Consider the following 11,752-nt stretch of genomic DNA (forward strand, 5'->3'; position numbering starts at 1 on the left):
AATATTTTTTTAATTAGTAGCATTTGTTAATAAAAAAAGTATAGGATCAAAATTCAGTTATTTTTTATCATATAAATTAGTAGAATAAGTAAATTTTACGATTTAAAATTATTGTAATTAGTAATTTGGGTAGTATTTTTTTAATATTGTTGTGATTATTAGTATTTATTAATAAACAAATTATAGGATAAGAGACATTGTTAATGTTAATTACAATAATTAGTTTAATATTATTTAGGGATTGTTAATTATCGTAATTTGTAATTACGTTTTGTATCTATATTTAATTTATCAGTAGCGTTAATAAAAAATTATAGGATAAAAATGTAAATTTTTTATTATAGGTTCATGGCATCCCCACCTGATTCACTACACGGTTCACCGCCCCATGAGGACCATGCTCCCACACCTCCTGGATCCCCCGACTCTCCTCGTAGGTTGATTACACCCGGGCCTATTGACCCGTCTCTCCTGACATTACAAGATAAGCACATATCCACATACGTATGGAATGGTGCGCCAGATCGACGACTTAATGTGAGGATGGCGGCCACACACGATCCTATGCACATTCCTCAGGAGATTCATCCATACTTGAGGCAGGCAGGTTTCTTCCACGTTGCGCGGCTGCGCAACCATGACGTGAGTATATATTGTTTTGTTGAATTGTGTTCACAAGTTTTTGTAATAGTATTTTTTTTGATACATCACATGTATTTATTGTTCTAGATTGACCATGTGCTTATTTCTGCTCTCGTTGAGCGTTGGCGCCCTAAGACACAGACGTTTCATATGGCCCACGGTGAGATGACCATTCCTTTGGAGGATGTTCATCATCTATTGGGCTTGCTGACAGATGGTCATGTTGTTTCTGGTAGTGCTGGACAGCATAATTGGCGACAGCTGATTCGTGGATATCTTGGGATTGAGCCGGCAGCAGTGCGAGATTTAAGTGGTGGGGGGTTGAGTCTCCGTTGTTTGCATGAGGAATTTGGTGTCTATGCTGGGCATAATGCCACTGAGCAATAGCGCATTATGTATACACGCGCCCTGATCATGCGTGTGTTGGGGGGTTGCTGTTCGTAGATACCGCCTCAAGTTATGTGCTTGTACGATTTTTATTATTTCTTGATGATTTTCAGCGCACAGGCACTTTTAGCTGGGGTTCTGCGGTACTTGCTTATCTATATCGTGAGTTGGCTAGAGCGACAGACATAGCTCACTCAGAGATGGGTGGATGTGTATTGCTTCTACAACTTTGGGCGTGGACGCGCTTACGCCGAGTCGCCCCTCCTCTTCCCGATGTGGTTGACCAAGAGGCCATATACGGTCACAGGTATGATAACTTATTGATTATAGTTATGTGGTATGTTTGTCATAAAGGGGTTACTAATAATTTTTTTTAATTACGCAGGTTTAATGTATATGATAGGCGGCAGCATCATTCCGCCAACTTGGAGAGAGTTCGGTTTCGCCTAGATGTTATACGTAGGCATGAGATTGTTTGGTTGTTGTATCGTAATTTTCATGCACACCAGCCGAGTTCTGATCAATCTCGCAGATGGCTGGCAGTTTGTCCTCTTATTTATTACCACATCGTGGTGTACCAGCAGCCCGATAGGGTGCTCAGACAGTTTGGGTTTAGGCAGCCTATCCCCGCGCCCCCTATTGACTGCCCGCCTGACATGTCTACTACCACCTTGAGGGGAAAGCCCGATGTGGACTGGACAGTTCGGTTTGCTGCTTATGTTGCCCAGTGGAATGACAGAGATCATCTAGTGGTGGAAAATCTTCATGCACTAGAAGGTGAGGGCCACTTATCTGTTAATAGCAGATATATTCAATGGTATAGGGTAGTGACCCGATGATGGCTGACTAAGAGGGCTGCTGAGGCATCACATGTGGTATGTTATTATGCATATTATTTTTTTAAACATATTTTTTATGTAACCTTAATTCTTGATTTTTATGTGGATTATTTTTTTACAGACCGATCGTGTGGAGACTGTATACTACATGGTGCAAGAGCAGTCTCAGAGTGCTTTCTCGATGGAGTCTCTCCGTCATGAGGCAGAGCGGGCATTGAGTGCTGTCCATGAAGGAAATAGGATCACCGAGCCTGGAGAGGACTTGCCTCCACCGAGTGTCCGTCACACACAGCGACCCCCTCACGAGCCACACAGATCCCGACGGGCACGTATTGAGGGACATCCTTTACACCACACTCGGCCCTCAGTCACCGACCGACCTATATTTGTGCCTGTTCTTCCCCAGCGACCACCTGAGTTATTTTTTCCACAAGGCTTTCCTTCAGGGCCTTCGCAGCCGTACTATTGGCCATCTGGGCCTTTTTCGCAGTATTGTCCAGTCTCAGCTTATCCAGCTGCTTCTTCATTCGGAACACATGCACATACAGCCCCTCCCAGTCCCCAGTACCATGGAGAGGCCCGTTCACAGGCAACATTCATGGCCACACCGGCACCCTTGTGGCAGGGAGAGAGCAGCTCTCAGTCGAGTCAGGGCTTAGACGAGTTTGTTGAGGGATACAGGGTCTCACCCTTTCTTGTGACCCCTACACCTACACCTACAACATATGGCACCAGCATCATGCAGGATGTTGGTGGCAGTTCCATTCCATCCTTTTCACGAGAGAGTCTTGAGCGAGCCTTGATGGAGGACCCCTTGCAGGACGTTATAGAAGGTGAGGTTAGACCAGGTGATCAGCACGGTGGTCTGCAGAGGAACCCTGAGAGAGAGGCCAGATTTAGATGTAACCTCTCCCCATACGATCATGACCCGAGATTCTGCCATGGTGATCATGAACCCCGTTGACATGTTGATTTATGTGTAGCATATTTTGGCTAATGTATGATGGCCATTTAGCTTATTATAGACATTGGACATCATCGCATATATGTTTATTTTATTTTGGGTCATGTACATTGGACATTTATGTACGTATTTATGGTTAGGTTATTTTGGATGATGTACGGTGGACATTAGGCAACCGTATTTATGGTTATGTTATTTTGGATGCTGTTATTGTCGTATATATAGTTAGGTTTATGGCATACTAATTGATGTTGTGTAAACATGTCGGCTTACTATTATATTATCGATTAAAACATTTACCCTTATTTTGCAACCAAAGGATGACTTAGATACGTGCAGTTACCAATTTATATAATAATAAACCTGCAAAGTTACATAGTATTTTAAACCGTGAATGCAACAGAAATTATGTCTGCTCAGTAGGTTGGCGTCTTGGACAATTACGCTTATTGTGGCCCACAACTCGACAATAACCACATCGCGTATGAATAGTTGACCCTTCACGTATGTCCATCTCGTTTTGTATATGACTGCTTTTAGGCCTTCCTTTCTTACGCCGCATCAACACATTTGGAATCACAATTGGTCCCTGACTCTGTGGGATAAAATCCTCATTGCCGATTGGGTACCATTGCCCTGCGTATACCTGACATTGATATGCGGCACTATAAGCTGGATCAATATATTGCATTGGATCGTGATTTGTGGATGTGCATGCTGCTATAACATGACTACATGGGTATCTAAAAGCAGTAAATTCACCGCATTGACATGTTTGATCAGGTAATGAAATCGACCATTTCTTTCCACCACGATGAGTTCTTTGATTGTACGATTCTTGCACTTCAAATCGTGTCTTCCGAGGGTCATAAACTGTTACCCAGTGTGTTGCGGCATCTTGCTGATTTATCTCATACGCTTGCCAAAAGACTTTTGTGAAACGATTACCCCTGGTCATTTCATCACGTGCCTCTTGGTCGTGTGTCACAAAATATTCCACCAATCGGGCATATGTGAGCTGCACCAATGCCGTGATAGGAAGGTTTCTTCTGCCCTTAAGGACTTTATTAACACTCTGACAAGTTTGTAGTCATGTGACCAAACCTTCTACCACCTTCATCGTATGCAATACTCCATTTCTCTTTAGGAATACGATCTATCCAGGCAGCTATTTGAGGTCCTGCTTCTTTAATTTTTCCAAACCAGCGTCAAAATCTAACCGGCTAGTTGTATAACCTGTATATAGTAAGTATGGCATAAGTGTATGACATATCTAAACACCAAATAAAAGACATTACAAGAATTGTAACATGTAAAGTTACCTAACTTCTTTAGTTGCTTCTTTAACATAACGTTCTTGAACTTATGGTTGAAATTACTACCAAGATGTCGTATACAATACACATGGTACGCTTTAGGCGGCTGCCATCCCAGCGCGGCATTGTTGACGACAGATATAATGCCCGCATGTCGATCAGATATAAGACAAATGCCTTCTTTTTGTGTCACGTGCATTCGTATTAGGGCTAGAAACCACGTCAAGTCTTCAAGATTCTCCCCTTTTACCACGGCAAATGCAATGGGTAAAACGTAATTGTTTCCATCAACCGTAGTTGCTATTAATAGGGTCCCCCGATATTTACCATATAAGTGCGTGCCATCGATTTGGATCACAGGTTTGCAATAATTGAAGGCATCGGCACACTGTTTGAAAGTCCAAAAAACCCTGTCAAACACCTTTCGAGATTTATCCAATCGGTTGTCAATAAAATGATCATTAAGATCCAGCTTATATACAGCCCCAGGTGAAAATTTCAACATGTAGTCCAACCACCTTGGCAGAAAACCATATGATTCATCCCAATCCCCATAAATTTTGACAATTGCTTTTTGCTTTGCCTTCCAAGCCTTCCTGTATGATATATGAAATCCATGATTTGTTGCTATCCTTTCTTGGATGAGAGAAGTTTTCACATTTGGCTCCTCCCTTATCATTTCTGCATTTTGGATGTACAATTAGTTTATGATAACTTAGTTATATAATATCGCATATTATAATAGATATACATACCTAGAATCATTGAACATATGAAATTTGAATCCAGCTGCTTGTGGTCTTGAGAAAGAGTCTGGTTAACACAGTTATGTTCGTTAACCCACTTGCCGATAATCCATTCCGTCCTTCCCTTTTTAACGTGTGCCCTCACCCTCCACGGACAACTGTTGTTGTGATTTTCGCAAACCATGATTAATCTTTTCGTATCACTTTTACATACAATGGCGGTGTGGTGCTGCCCCATACAAAATTGTTTGATCGCCATCTGAACATCGTGCTTGTTGTCAAACACCTGGTCTTTATACAGTTCATGACCTATCTGCCAGTTAGGTACTTGTGCTCCATCTATTTCTGGCAACTCCTGATCTGGGTGAGCCCAGTTAATACGCCTATAATGACTTATTTGAGACCAAAATGGTGTCTGTCCTTCACCTGTATCAGCAGTGCATTAATAATGTATACAAATCAACATGACGTATGTATAAGCACAATTTTTTTTATATTTACTAACCTGCCACTCTGGGCTCGTGCGTTCCATCAATGCCCGGAGAAGGAACCGCATAACACACAGCGGTGGACGGACATGAATCAAAATCTCCATCCACGTCGGTGTCCGAAGAGTCACTGCCCGGGACTAACCCTTCATCCACCTCTTCGTTGGAACTGTCAGTACGCCATGCCGGATCATACATATCGTGAGCAACATCATATTCAGCACACATTGGTTCGGGAAGGGGTGGTTCGGGTGACACATTTATGTCTTCAGGACTCACAACTGGCTCCATGTTAATGTCAATAACGTTAATTGAAGGGAGAGAATATTGCGGACTCATAATCGGCTCCATATTAACGTCGATAGAGTGAGTGGAAGAGAGAAAATGTTGACTGCTACACTGTCCACCGGAGTCTACTTTCGCGTATAGTTCAATAAATGTGGAGTGTGAATGATTTCGAAATGCATCTACCACTAAAGCAACATATTCATCCTCAACGATCTCTACAGGAACCCAACTTTCAGGTCCAGAGGCACATCTAGCAGTCAACTGAGATAAAACTTGGCCTCGTTGTAATCTCAGCTTCTGATATATTGTCTTCTTTAGTTCATTAAAACCACACCGCGAGCTCATACGAAATATTTTCGTTTCTCCTTCGAAAACTTGGCCATTTGGACCCAAATATTTTCTCCCATTGTAATATAACAAAGCAATTACTGAATCATTACCGTCACTCATTTTCTAACTAATAACATAAAATTACATAAAATTACAAGAGAAAATAAATGATTATAGAATCTAACCTTCGCAATTTTGGCGCACCCTTTTTTACTTCTTTTGGTTACTGGATGTTTCATGTTTTGCTACTATTTATAGAAGAACCAAACTTGGTAGGCCGCTCAGCTAGAATAAGGGGGTGATGACACGTGTATGGAAAGTACGACCAAACCAGCTAGGCAGACCAGCGCGATTCAGGGGGTGCTGACACGTGTCTGAAGGTACACCAAATCTAGCTTGGTTGATCAGCGTGAATGGTGGTATGGTGACACGTGGCCTGCTTTACTGAACGTACAACCAATACAGCTATACTGACCAGCGCGAATGGTACGCGGGTGACACGTGTCTTGCTTTTCAGAGTGTGCAGACTGGTTGATTGACAAACCATTCCAGCTTGTCAGACCAGCGAGAATGGGTCTCCATGGTTGAACGCCACGTGTCATCTTTTAATCTCGCTTGGTCGTGTAGCGGGATTGAGCATGGCATTTTGGAAAAATCAAAATGGAGCGTGGCATATCGATAATTTATTATTCAAAACGTGTTACTTTGGTCAAAGTCCCTGGTATTTTGGTAAATATAAGAGAAGAGAGTTGAAATCAAGACTCATGAGAATTGAATCTGATGAGATAAGCGTATTCAACGGGTCCCACAGGGGAAGTCGTCGATGTGGGTTCCAAATCCAACTCTCTGCATTTTCCCATTTGCTTTCTGGGCCTCTCAAGGCGTCCTTTGTCCACTTGCTTAATAATCCAACATAATAATTTTTTTTTTTTTTGATAAACAATCCAACATAGTAATTTTCTTCAACTGAAAATATTCAATATAATAGACCATATACTGAACCACCGACTAAGTTTTCAAAATAATGATTCGATGTTATTCATCATTTATACAATAAGGAAATGTTATTCTAAACTTTATCTCACGGGATTTTATTTTGAAACGTGTGAATATGGATTGGAAATGCCTTAATTTAATGGACACGTGTGAACAATAAATAGAATGAAAGTTTATAACAAGACTATTTTATTAAGGATGTTCGATGCAGATGATTCATATTGAAATTGCAGGGATGTGATCAATTACTAAGAAGATGATATAGGTGGCCAATTTTTTATGCAATAAATGCAATGATGTAGAGTGATGATGTGTGTACGTGTATATGAAGGTCATTTTGACCACTGTACCCCTTATTTAATAATTAATTATTAAATTGATCTTGATTATAAACTATTTCAAAAATTTAACCTCTCCAGAAAACATAACACCAATCTGCTCATGTTTGACCGTTGACCATCAAGCCTACCCGGGTAGCCCCCTCCCTACCCGGGTATTTTTTTAAATTTTTTCCCTATCCAAGTAGTCAAGGGGAATACCCTGATATAATTCAAAATTCTGAAAAAATATTTGAATTATTTACCCGGGTAGAGAGGAGGCTACCAGGTAAATAATCATAGCTTGAAGTACTGCTTATACCACCACTCTTGTGTATTTCACTACTACCAAAATCATAGCTATTCCATTGAGCTCTCCTTAGCTCCCCACTGAACCACTCCTATTACGGTTTTTATTACTATCATCCCTCTCCCACCAATCATCGCCATTGTCATCACTGTTTTCCATCTTCAAAACTCCACTACCATCCTTTTCCTCATCCATTGATTCCAACCATTCCAATTTCCTCCTGCTCTTCTTTTTCTCCACAGTTCCAATGCTAGATGCAGATTCACCTATTCCCCCTTTGGTGTTTCCTTGCTCACCTCCTTCCCAATCCAATCCATCACATAATCCTTCACTCTGCCATTATTCACAAGACCTGATCCTGAGGCTGCAACCTCATTCCTTTTCATACCAATGTCTATCTCACCAACATCATCAAATGATTGCTCCTCGAATCCAGTATTCACACTATCAGTACCATCACTCTCCAACTCCTCCTTTCTCTTGTTCTCACTTTTCACTTCAAACTACGATTCGGTTTTCAAACGGGCAAGTCCAAAATCGTCGATTTTCGCCGAAAAACAACGGTCCAGAAGAATGTTACTCGGTTTGAGATCGTAGACGAGCAAGAATAGATGGCGTTCGGGGTCAGAAGAGAAACCTATGGCGGGGACGACTAGGTCGGAGCGGAGCCTGGAGGCGAAGAAGAGTTCGTTGTGGAACTCGCGCTTGTTCAAAATCTGCATTGATGGAGAAGGAAAATCCAAAGCATTGATAAAGAAGGAAAAACTATGATTATTTATCCACGTAGCCCCTTCCCTACCCGAGTAAATAATTCAAACATTTTTCCAGAATTTTGAAATATACTAGGGTATCCCCTTGACTATCCGGGTAGGAAAAAAATTTCAAAAAATACCCGGGTAGGGAGGGGGCTATCCGGGAAGGCTTCATGGTCAACGGTCAAATAGAGGCAGACTGGTGTTATGTTTTCTGGAGAGGTTAAATTTGTGAATAGTTTATAATCAAGGTCAACTTGGTAATTAATTATTAAATAAGGACTACAATAGTCAAAAAGCCGTATATGAAGAGTTAGAGTTTATAGATTTCCTCAGTTTTTGATTTGAAGTGAAAGTTTTACTCTTTGGGCTTAGGCCTTTCAAGGAATCGGATTTGGGCCGGATGCGAATCCATCCTATAATAGAGGATATTTTCGATAATTATTAAAAATAAATAATAAAATAGTTGTTATAAAGCACACAAAAGGACAAATAAAATGTTGGGTGCTGTTGCTACGAAGGACGTTTCATTATTTTGTCTATCAAGAGAAAATGCATTTGTTCTCAAGATATTGACCCAGTTGTGCAAGTGCACGCATCAAGTAATAAGAGGGGTTATTAGTGCCCAATTTATCGTTCTCACGAGGATAATGACTCTAAATAATATTTTAAACTAATCTAAAAAAATTTGAAATGAATAAAAGAACTGTTTGGACTTTCATTCCCTAGTACCTTAAGGATGTTCCCTTAAGATAGTAGGTTCAGATTGACTCTAAACAACTCCCCGCGTCGTTATATATTAAATCTTTCCTGATTACAGGAGGAAGGACAAAATCATGAGACGTTTGGTGTTATGACTACAGAATATTAAATGCAGAATTTAAAGTTAGCAATAATTAAGAGACAACAAGGTGAAATGATCAACAGAAAACAATTTTTAACACTAGGAACGGATTCACTGTTCCATTCTTAAATAACTATGTTCTCAATACAAGACTTAACCCTTCTGAATTTGTTCAAGTCTTTTCATTGCCAACTCTGATTTCTCAGCTCATGGACTAAATAGCTCACAAGTTTCTATATTCTTATGGCTCCCTTGACTCCAATAGTTACTAAGTACAGAACCTTCAGGGAATGGAGTAGTTCTTTATTCCTAAGGCAACCAGTAAGAATGTTTCCACAGTCTTACCTGAAAATAGCCTTTTGTAGGGCATGAACATAAAGGAGGGAAAAATTAAAAAAATTTGCGGAATAAGCAACCTTTGTCCACCCTCAAGCATGTTCAACCCATGAATCATGCAATAGACATGGTAGGGATTTAAAGTTGATACCTTTATTCGGATATCTATTCCTGATCAGATGTGTTCTTGATCAATACTTCAGACTTGAAGAACACAAGTCCTCCGATGGAAATCCATACCACCTTGTTGTCTTGTAAGAGAAGAACGCTTCTTCGAATGTCCAATCTCCTTCAATGGAGGTTGCTAGACTCAAGAAAAGAACAGAGAGTGGATGGTGCCTTTGGTTATTCCAAGAGAGGGGAGATAGTCGTCACACTAATGTGTGTGTTGGCTAGAGTTTCAGTGGAGAAAATTAAAGGAGAAGAGTTACGAAACTAAAGAAGAAAATGGGCTATATATGTGGCGGCTCATTAACCTAAGACTAGGTCAAATCAGCGCCCTTATCAAATCCCAATAGTATTGGGTAATTTCCTTAATTTTATCTAATTAATCCAACTAATTGATTTCTCCAATTTCAGCCAATTAATCTAATTAATTAATTTCCTTAATTTTGGTCAATCAATCTAATTGATTGGTTTCCTTTATTTTTTTCATCTTCAGTAAATCTAATTTAATGACTATATTTAAATTCAAATTTTAAATAAAAAATTCGAAATTAGAATTTAAATTAATTTTATTTAAATTCATTTTCAAATTCAAAATTCAAAATTAGAATTCAAATTAATTTTAGGGTTTGTTTTTTCTAAAGTTACTTTAGATAACTTTATCTAATGTTCATCGAAACGACGTTGTTTTGGGCAGAAATCATGGTGTTTTTGTAATTTTAATTTATTTCAGGGTTGTAATAGTCTTTATCATTCTAATTTTTTAATTTTTCAACCCCAAAACGACGTTTTTTCGTTGAACATTAGACAATGTTGTCTAAAGTAACATTATATACTTTTTTCCCTTAATTTTATTAATTTAACATTTAAATTAATTAGGTTATATTATGGATCAAATCCAACTTGGCCCATGATGCCAACTACCCTCTCTTGGCCCAATATGTGGACTTTACCAACTTAGGCCCATTATCCCTTATAGGGCCCAAACCACATATGCTAGAATTCAAGACAACTTAAGGTGTTTGTGTGAGACCCATCAGGCCCAACATAGCCACTGACACAAATGGGCTTAGGCCCATGAGGCCCAATCCATCTAATGACAACACAAAGCACTAGCAATGCTTTGTTGTCCCAGAGCTAGTTGAGTTCATCGAATGATCAACCTGTTATACGTATTTGGTTACCGTGTGAATTGTCCTTTCGTCTCGGTTATCCGTCCCATTAACCTAGGTCAAGGAAAATGTATCAACCCCTGCGGTCTAGGGTTAGCTTCAGCCGAAACAGGGAATCTTCATTTACATACTCTAAAGAGCGGGTCATTTCATGACACATTTACTATGCATAGATTTTCAAGTCCCCTAAATGTCATCCCCGTTTCATCGGTCTACGGATAACCTAATCTCTCACAGAGATTGACGAATTCCTTTAGCTTGTCACACTAGCCCTGAGTCCTTAGGGCATGCCTAAGAGTATACCTACGAGTCTCCATGTTTCAGGCAGACATGGTATACAATCAAAGCAAGCCTTCAAGAGCACAGGTCGATATGACAGCGTCAAGTCTAAGGAAAGACACACTCAAATAATAAGAGACATTACCTATTGATATTATCTGTGAGATTTCCTTGTAGTGCCTCTTTGTAGGTCAATTCAGTGCGAGCTATTCTCCAATAGGTCCACCCACGAGTCAGCTAAGATATCTCCATGTCAGTAGCTCACGAGGACTTTACCCTGCATCTCCATACAAGTAGCTGAGTCGTGCTAGTCTTACTCGAGATCATCAATGCCCATTATCTGTATCTCTAGATTAGGAACATATTTCTGGCAATCGACGTGTGGTGTCATTGAGCCCTCATGATCATGATCCCTATCACAGATCCTCAATGTGACACTCGTTCCATTCCAAGAGCTTTATCCAGTTACTCATATTCAATATTTGAAATATGCAATATGAAACAAGATAAAGAATGCTTTTATTCATAACAATAAAGAAGTACATGGGTTCATCTGACTCTCAGATTGTCTCTAAGACACC

This window comes from Gastrolobium bilobum, unplaced genomic scaffold (assembly GCF_033153095.1).
Source record: "Gastrolobium bilobum isolate Gb01-03AN ecotype WA unplaced genomic scaffold, APGP_CSIRO_Gbil_v1 utg8690, whole genome shotgun sequence".
Lineage (NCBI taxonomy): Eukaryota > Viridiplantae > Streptophyta > Magnoliopsida > Fabales > Fabaceae > Gastrolobium > Gastrolobium bilobum.